Source organism: Monodon monoceros, unplaced genomic scaffold (assembly GCF_005190385.1).
Source record: "Monodon monoceros isolate NGI ecotype Baffin Bay Population unplaced genomic scaffold, NGI_Narwhal_1 Super_Scaffold_12, whole genome shotgun sequence".
Taxonomy (NCBI): domain Eukaryota; kingdom Metazoa; phylum Chordata; class Mammalia; order Artiodactyla; family Monodontidae; genus Monodon; species Monodon monoceros.
Genome location: NW_021703768.1, coordinates 132,378,541 through 132,388,576, shown reverse-complemented (window position 1 = coordinate 132,388,576; position 10,036 = coordinate 132,378,541). Strand labels below are relative to the sequence as shown.

Sequence of the window (10,036 nt, the reverse complement as noted above, 5' to 3'; positions counted from 1 at the left end):
GTGTCCTCAAGTCCATTCTCTACGTCTGTATCTTTATTTCTGTCCTGCCCCAGGTTCTTCAGACTGGTTTTTTTTTTTCTTTAAGATTCCATATATGTGTGTTAGCATACAGTATTTGTTTTTCTCCTTCTGACTTACTTCACTCTGTATGACAGACTGTAGGTCCATCCACCTCACTACAAATAACTCAGTTTCATTTCTTTTTATGGCTGATATTCCATTGTATATATGTGTCACATCTTCTTTATCCATTCATCTGTCAATGGACACTTAGGTTGTTTCCATATCCTGGCTATTGTAAATAGAGCTGCCAAAAATATGGGATGCTAAACGAATTTGCATGTCATTCTTGCGCAGGGGCCATGCTAATCTTCTCTGTATCGTTCCAATTTTAGTATGTGTGCTGCTGAAGCGAGCACACCAGATCCATTTCTAAACTGCGTTTTTAAGCTGCAGTGTGAGGTAGGTGGGATTGGAGCACTCCCACTGGGAGAGGAGCCACTGGGTATTCCTCTGCCAGAGCTGTTCATTGGTGAGTGTGCTCTGTTGTGTCACCTGTCACTTGTTATGTGGGCTCACAAAGTACACTGTTGTTGGCACTGCCTTTGGCCCTGTCTCAACCTTGGGTATGCCGGCAATCAGCCCTGTCCCTCAGGTGTCGTTTTCATAAGGACACCAGCAGAGGTCCACTGAAGTTAGGTACCAGAACTGCAGCAGTCATGAACCTGGTCCCACTGTGGGAGCTATGGAGGCAGCTCAGACCCTGGCCTGGCCCAGCCTCTGTGTGTACACTCCCACAGAGCCCACAGCTGCTAATGTTAGACCCATCCCAGTCAGAGGAGCACTTGTTGTCCACTCAGATGTCCTGCAGGCACTCAGTTTACAAAGCCAGTGGCGGAAGTATAAATCTGTGGCTCACGCAGCCGTGGGGAGAAATTTCAGCCCTGCATTCTGTCTCGTAGCCCCTGGGGCTCAGCTGTGGTTTTGGTCCTGCCTCTGTGAGTGGGCAACCCGCTGATGGCCGCTCCTGGAACCTGCTGAGGTGGCAACTGGGGCATGAGAGCCCATGGACGTGGGAGCCACAAGGCAGTGGCTGGGGTACACTCTCCCAGAGCCTGGGGAGGCAGGGGCCAGCACATGGAGAAAGAAGCCATGATGGTCACCCTGCCCCCCTGTCCCTTTGCAGGCCACTTAACAATGGCACTTTGCTTCTCTGGCGGGTCCGGGCTTCTGCAAACACACCATGGTTGCGGCCACACCACACGCTAGTGTGTTCAGACTGTCTCTGCACAGCCAACAGCGGTCCTCTCCCTGGGTCTGTCCTCTAAGCCCTGAGTTCCAGCACCCAGTCCCTGCCTGTACCTGTAGATGTTCATCTCAGGCTGGGGCACACAGGGTGGTGGCATGGATCAAATGTGCAGGTCTCTCTCTGTTCTGCCTACCACAAACCAGTTGCTGTGCTCTCCTCTGAGCCTCTGAAGCTCCCTTTCTGTCCCGGCTGATCTCCCTGCCAGTGTGGGGGCTTCCCGGGGTGCAGGAACCTTTCCTCTTTTTCAGCTCCCTCCCACAGGCACAGGTCCCATCAGCTTCCTCTTTTTGTCTTCCCTTTCACCCTATCCAGTTACATGGAGATCTTTCTTGTCCTTTCAGGTGTTTGGGGTCTTCTGCTAGTGTTCAGTAGGTGTTCTGTGGGAATTATTCCATTTATAGATGTATTTTTGAGGTACTTGTGGGAGGAGGTGAGTTCCATATCCTCTTACTCCGCAATCTTGAATAACCACCCTATCAGAATATTCTGATTTACCTAATTTCCCTCAAGATTTAGGTCGGCTGAATCTATTCTGGCTCATATTTTAAAAATGGCGTTTTAGGGCTTCCCTGGTGGCGCAGTGGTTGAGAGTCCGCCTGCCGATGCAGGGGACACGGGTTCGTGCCCCGGTCCGGGAAGATCCCACATGCCGCGGAGCGGCTGGGCCCGTGAGCCATGGCCGCTGAGCCTGCGCGTCCGGAGCCTGTGCTCCGCAACGGGAGAGCCCACAACAGTGAGAGGCCCGCACACTGCAAAAAAAAAAAAAAAAAAAAAATGGCGTCTTACTGTCTTACTACTTTGAAATAATATTTGTATTTTCATGGAACCCTCCAAAGCCTTCACCCAAATATTTTGGCAGTAAAGACACAGTGGCCACTTGGAATTAGTGTGGCTCTACCAGGAAGAATGAGAAACAAATATCAAAGCAAAACCAAACAAAAAACCTGAATGGGGTGAAACAATAAGTCTGGTCTTTTCTCTATAACCCAGAAATAGCAAATACTTAACATGCAGACCACCACTGCCTTTCCTGGGCCCTTGGCAGACATCAGTAATCAATCATACTGCTCTTTCTGCTAAGCCCAGACATGGTGGCCTCAGAATCTCTTCAAAAGTGCCCTCTAGGAACTGAATTTTGACATGCGAATTAAGCTTTGGTAGCATTCCTGGCATAACCAAAAAGTCTCCATTCTTTACTATTCTCTCTTGTTCTTCTCCCACATTCAGAACCTTAGGGGTATATTGAAAGTTCTAAAAATATCTGGATTTAAATTTCCTAATAGGGTCTGTTTGTTGGAATCACAGGGTGCTGCTCTAGTTGTTTCTGTCTCATTTAAAAGAATGAGGCAATTGACTAATGGAAAAGACAGGATGATGGGACAATAAAGAAGCTTTGTCATGTTTCACTTCTTTTTCTTCTGAGATCCATCCTTAAAATGCTGTTACTGGATGCCTGGAAAATTCTCATTGATGCTAAGAAAGAAGCCATCTACCCCTCACACAGCTTACTATCCACATTAACATGACTCTACTATTATACTTTCTTCATCAATTTAACTTTACTCTTTCAGAAAAAGCTTGCCCAAGAAAATAAATATTGCAATTAACTTTACTGGGCATTCTGAAGATCCATCAACTCTCAAGTAGGGAAAAGCATTCAACAAGTTTACATCCTAACAGCCTTTGAACATCCCTCTTCAAAATTCTCACTATACTGTGTCCTCGATTTCTAAACTACTTTATCATGATTCTTACCCAATCCTAACCAAGCTTCCCACATTGAAAGACATGCTTTTCAGTAGACTTCAAATATCATAAACTTCCCCAGTTTTCCCTTCTTCATTTGTGAGGATATGAAGACTCTTTGAAGGTAGTGCTCTCACTTCCTACAGTAAGAAGAAGTTCTGCTGTGTCGTATCAGGTTGTTTGGGTGATATTTTGGGGAAGCCACTATATGACAATGTCAACAGCTCCTGAGCTGTTCAGGTGAATACAACCAACACTTATTGGGCAATTTCTATGTGTAAAGCACCTGGAATTTTAGTGGAAGGGGCTTAAAAGGATTCTCTAAATCTTCCAACTAGTGGAGGCATACCAGGCATATGAGTACCAAAATGAAGTAATATTATCAGGTGGTTTTTAGAGAAAGAATTAATTCCCACTAGGATATCTCAGAAGACTTCTTGGAGGTGATCTGTTTGAACTGTCACACCAGAACAAGGCTAATATGTCCAAGTGGGAATGGAAGTGGGGGGAGAGCATTCTAGACGGAGGCAATGGGCGCCAAGGGCAAAGAGGTGGAAAAGGTCACAGTGTGTCCCCAAAACTCAAGAAGACACGTGGGATGGTAGGAATAGAGGGAAATGAGGCTGGAAATGTGGATACAGATCAAGCAACACGTACTTGGAATGCCAGAAAGGAGCTCCAGGTTTGATTCTGTATGCAGTGAGTGCACAGGAGGTTTTTGAGTTCACTCTACGTTCTCAATCTCCCCACCTCTCCCTCCATCTCTCTCTCTCAGGTTATCTGCCTCTCTCCCTTGTTCTCTCCCCTTTCCTCCCCTTCTCTCCACTACCTACAACCCCTCCTTTCTGTGATCCCTTTCTTTTCCCTTAATCGAATCTCCTCTTCTCTCTCTCATCTCTGTGGCTCACATCCCCTTGTTTTCTCTGTGATCTCCGGCATTTATATTTTCTCTCTCATCTCCACAGCTTGCACTTGTTCCAGCTTTTCCTCCTTTGAACTGACTTCAAATCCGTTTCTTAATCTCTTTATGATGCCCTCATTCTCTTACTAATTTTAAATGAAGTGTTTGCCGTAGTCTCTGCCTTGCGGATGTAACCAGTGAGTTTTGAATTCAAACCATCATTTGAATTATGGTAGGTGATCTGGTCTGCACCTAAGCCTAGGCCACCCCCTTTCTTCCACTTGCTTCTTTCCTTTCTCTCTCTCTCTCTCTTTTTTTTTTTTTTTTTTTGTATATTTCTAAGAGGACAGCTGAGGAGAGGCAACCCGACTCTTACCTAATTAGATTCTTCAGTTTACATTTTCTTCTTTTAAAGAATAACATTGTAACATTTCCAAGGGCTGGATTTTTTAATACTGAAGTATCCACCTGCCAGGATGCCAGATTAGCTGGGAAGCTCAGTGAGAGTTCCTGTGAAGATAAGACTAAAGAATGGTTCTTTTTACCGGAATAGAGAGTGATGCCCCAGGCTGTACATCCTAATGTCTAGGTAAATGAGCAGCCTGTCATATTTCTTATCAAGATTAAAACTTTAAGCAGATGTGGGCATGTGTCAAAACAGAAGAGAAAATACCAGTTAATGTCTAAGACATAGAAAAAAGTGTCTTTGGTAAACTATAATTTCTTTTTACATTAGGGAAGGGGTATATTGCTTTTCTCCATTTTAATGTGTCTTTAATGGATTTATTTCTAAATGTAAAAATAATAAATGCACATTTGAAAAAGTTTGGGAAAGTATATAACAGTGAATTAGAAGGAAAAAACACTAAGAGCTTGAGGGATCTTTCTAGGCCTTTTTTTTTTCTATAAATGTGTTCACATGGTTCAAAATATGCTCGTGCTTTAATTTTGCATCATATGTTTTTCAGTTAATTTTAAAGTTGTAAGATTTGCCGCTTACTGTTTCATGTCATTCATGTTCTTAAAAAACATGGTTTTTAATTATCGTATAGGATACTGTAGTGTAGTTGAACCATGATAATTTATTATTTCCCTGATGCTGGACCTTGACGTGGTTTCTAGCTTTTCTCACTGATAGGCTGCCACGAATACATTTAGGACTAAATCTGGTGCATTTTCTCTGGGAGTTACTGTCTATTTCCTACTTCCATGATAGGCATGTATAGTAGGCATAGAGTCTATAATAGAGTTTTACAAGGAATAGCTTGAAGGTGTTATTTATATTAATCTAATTCCAACTCAGAGGCCATGTTCCTCTAATGCTGACAAAAACAGGGGAACTTGAAAATCAAGACATTGTTGACACAGGGAAACTTTGTTTCAGATGTTTCTCTAAAGGTCAGAGGCTTATGTAAAAATACCCATCCAGATTTACCAGACCTTATATTTTGTTATGTTTGCTTTAGGTATTTTGTTTTTTCAAGAAGCCAAACCATACAAATATAGTTCGAGCTCATTTTTCACCCCACCCCTGCCCCTGACCAGAAGTAAATACAATCCTAGAGTTGGTGAGAATCCTTCCTATCCAGCTATCCATATTTTTATATTTTTTGAAAACATATGCAGGTATTAAAAAATGGTAAATAGTGTTCTTTACTGTACTTAAATTTTTTATTTCACTGTTGTCATCTTGTGTATATCATCCTTATTTTTTGCTCAGTGTTATGTTTTGGGATGTTTAACCAAGGATCTGTCATTTTACCTGCTGTGTACTAGACTCATTGTATAAAAATACTACAATTTATGTACCCATTGACATATACTGATGGATATATTCTTCTCCTCTTCTGTTTTCCTATGACAGACCCATGCTTAGTAACTGTCTCCATGCGTGTCTCATTTTGATGTGTGCGGTTTTCTCTTGGGTGAGTACTTAGCAGTGGATTTGCTGTGTTTAAGGGCAGGTGCATCTACAGCGTTGTGATCTTTACTGCCAGCTTGCTTCCCAAGGTGAGTGTGTCACATTACTTCCTACTGCCTGTGTGTGAGAACTCATCCTTGTTCACCCCTGTTATTGTCAGATTTGCGATGCTATGTATTTGTAGATTGAATTTGCGTTTCCTATATTCCTGGTGTGGTAGAGCGTCTCGTCCTATATGTACTGGTCCTTATGGTTTCTTCTTCAGTGCATTTCCTTTGCTCGCCCCCTTTTTTCGTTCTGTTGGGTTGTCTTTTACATTTTATGAGTTGTTCACATTTTCTTCATGCCAGTTTTTTGTTGAGTAAATGCCTTTTAATATCTCTTTGCAGTCTGTGGCTTGTATTTTTACTTTATGAAATTATTTGTTGTATAGAAGTTTTAATCTTGAAACAGATCAAATTTGCAAGTCTTTTATTGTAACCAATATCTAAGAAATCCTTTCTATCCTGTTGAAAGAAAACCACATTTTGATAGTTTCTGCTAAATATTTTAAGGTTTGCTGCTCCCATTTAGATTTTCATCTATTTAAAATATATTTCAGGAAATGTTCTGAGGTATAAATGCCATTTGATTCTATTTTTCCATACAGGAAACAATTTCCCCAACATCATTTATTGAATACACCATCTTTTCCCAGCAGTTTGCAATGCCACTTCTGTCATACTCCAATTTTTCATTTATGTATGGGTTTGCTTCTGGGCTCTCTATTCTGTTCCTCTGGTCTATTTGCCTGTCTCTGGTTCAAAAAAGCACTATTTTAATCACTTATAGCTTCATAGTAACTCTTTCTCTCTGCTAGGGAGAGTTCTTCTGACTTGTTATTCCTCAAAATTTTTTAGATATTCTTCGCCCATTATCTTCTATCACCTTATCAAGTTCCATAAGAAACTCTAGGATTTTTATCAAAATTGCATTGAGAATTAATAGATTACTTTGGAAAAAATAGACTTTTTAATGATAGCAAATCTAGCCATGTACTAACAAGGAATATCTTTCCATTTATTCAAAATTTTTATATTCTATAATAAAATTTGGTCATTTTCTTCAGGGAGGATTGATATATTTTTGGTGAGATTTATATTTAAGTAACTCACAGATCTTGTTACTAGGTTAAATGGGATAATTCATCCTATTAAATTTTCTAATTGTCTTTTGCTAATGTATAGAACATTATTCTTTTTTTTTGCGGTACGCGGGCCTCTCACTGTTGTGGCCTCTCCCCTTGCGGAGCACAGGCTCCGGACGCGCAGGCTCAGCGGCTGTGGCTCACAGGCCCAGCCACTCCGCGGCATGTGGGATCCTCCAGGACCGGGGCACGAACCCGTGTCCCCTGCATTGGCAGGCGGACTCTCAACCACTGCGCCACCAGGGAAGCCCTATTCTTTTTTTTTTCATAATCGTATATCCAGGAAACTTGCTGAACTCTCTTATTAACTTTATCACAGAGTTACATTTGAATTAGTTTTCTGAATCTATCAGATAATAAAATGCTTTCTCTCTCTCTCTTTTCCTCTTTTTTTCCAGAAAGTATGGTGAGTTACACTGATTTCTTTTTAAATGTTAAAAACCTTTTTGCATAGCTGGAATTAACTCCATCTGATCCTGATATTTGCCTCTTCATGTATTACGAGAATCAATTTGCATTTTTAAATTGTGGTATACTTCATATAATGGAAAATTCACCATTTAAACCATTAAAAAATATTAAATTTAGTGGCATTTAATACATTTACAATGTTGTGCAACCATCACCATTGTCTAGCTCTAGAGCATTTTCATCACCCCAAAAGGAAACCCTGTACCCATTAAACAGTCACATCCCATTCGCCCTTCTCTTTAGCTCCTGGCAACCAGCAGTCTACTCTCTGGCTATATGGATTTGTCTGTTTGGACATTTTATATAAATGGAATCATATGTGGTTCTTTGTGACTGGCTTCTTTCACTTAACATACCATTTTCACGGTTGGTCCATGTTGTGTCATGTATCCGTACTTTATATGGCTGTGTAATATTCCATTGTATGCATATACTACATTTTGTTTCTCTGTCAGTTAATGGACGCCTAGGTTGTTTACATCTTCTGGCTATCATGAATAATGATGCTATCAATTTTTTGTGTACAAGTTTTATTTGAACACCTCTTTAATTCTTTTTGGAATGTACCTAGGATTTGTATGGTCAGTATATGTTGAAAGTATTGAGGAACCACCAAACTGTTTTCCCCAGTGGCTGCACCATTTTACATTCCCCTGAGCTGCGCCTGACGGTACCAATATCTTCACAACTTCACTTACACCTGTTATTTTCTATTTCTTTGAGCATAGTCATTCTAGTGGGTATGAAGTGATATTGCATTGTGGTTTTGATTTGCATATCCTTAATGACTGTGATGTTTAGCATCTTTTTATGTGCTTATTGGCAACTTTATTATTTTCTTAGTGAAATGTCTATTCAGGTGTTTACCCATTTTAAAATAAGGTTGGTGGTTTGTTGATTTTGAGCTGTAGGTATTGTTTAAATATTCTGGGTACTAAGCCCTTATTAGATTTATGATTTATAAACATTTTTTCCTGTTTTTTGGGTTGTCTTACCACTTTCTTGATAGTGTCCTTTGCATAAATGTTTTTAATTTTGATGAAGTTTATGCTTTTGGTGGCATAGAATTAGAAATATTTTGCTAAGAATTTTTGCATCTATCATCCTGAAAGGGATTTGTCTATAACTATTTTTCTTGTAAATTCCTTGTTATAGTTTGGAAATATAATAGGTTGTGCTGGCCTCAAAAAAAAGAAGTGAAGTTACCTTCCTATCATTAATATTTCCTAGAAAGTTTTGCAAAATATTGGAGTTATTTCTTCCCTGGATGTTTAGAATTCACTGGTGAAAACTTCTGGGCCTTGAGAGTTCTTGGTAGGGAGCTTTCACATAATGGATTCAATTTCTTTAAGAGATATTTAGTTATTCAAAATTTCTATTTCTTTTTGTCTGCTTTGGTAAATTGCCTTTTTGAGGAATTTCCCATTTCATCCAGATAGTCAAATTTATTGGTATAAAGTCATTCATAATATCCTCTGGTGACGTTTTTCATGTCTGAAGACTCTGTAGTAATAACCCGTTTTTCTTTAAATATTGTTAATTTGTGTTTTCTCTCTTTTTTCTTTAATTAATTTTGTAAGGGGTTATCAATTTATTAATCTTTTCAGAGAAAAAACTTTTCTGATTTTTTTCTGTGTATGTTTGTATCTACTTTACTGATTTCTGTTTTTATCTTTGTGTCTGTCTTAAGTTTGATTTGCTTTTCTTACTCTAGCTTCTTGAGGTAGATGCTTACATATTTAGATTTCTGGATTTCTTCTTTTCTATTATACACCATTAAGATTATACACTTCTGGGGCTTCCCTGGTGGCGCAGTGGTTGAGAGTCCGCCTGCCGATGCAGGGGACACAGGTTCGTGCTCTGGTCTGGGAAGATCCCACATGCCGCGGAGCGGCTGGGCCCGTGAGCCATGGCCGTTGAGCCTGTGTGTCTGGAGCCTGTGCTCCGCAACGGGAGAGGCCACAACAGTGAAAGGCCCACGTACCGCAAAAGATAAATAAATAAAATAAAATAAAATTGGTTTAAAAAAAAAAAAAGATTATACATTTCTGTATAAATACTATTTTACCTAGAGCCAACCACTCTCAAACTTTTTAAATCATAATTTTATTGAGAGATAAATCACAAAGCACAAGATTCACACTTTGGAAGTGTACAGTTTAGTAGCTTTTAGTACATTCACAGTTGTGCAACAATCACCACCATCTAATTCAGGATATTTTAATTACCTCAAAAAGAAGCTCCATATACATTAGCAGTCTCTCTTCTTTCTTCTTTCCCCCAACCTCTATCAACCACTGACTAACTTAGCTTCTGTTTCTATAGATTTGCCTATTTGGGACATTTCATATAAATGGAATCACGATATTTGGCTTTTTGTGTCTTGCTTCTTTCTGTTAGCATAATGTTATCATCATTCATCCACGTTGTAGTATGTATCAGTAATTCATTCTGTTTTATTGCCAAATAATATTCCCTTGTACAAATATATATCACATATTT

General features: G+C 39.8%; 1 non-coding gene across 1 annotated transcript; it reads right to left on the bottom strand.

Moving 5' to 3' along the window:
* Nucleotides 1-312: 312 nt before the first annotated feature.
* Nucleotides 313-419, bottom strand: LOC114893555. The gene has a single exon (XR_003792972.1). It is a non-coding gene; the product is annotated as a U6 spliceosomal RNA (small nuclear RNA).
* Between the last annotated feature and the right edge of the window lie 9,617 nt (nt 420-10,036).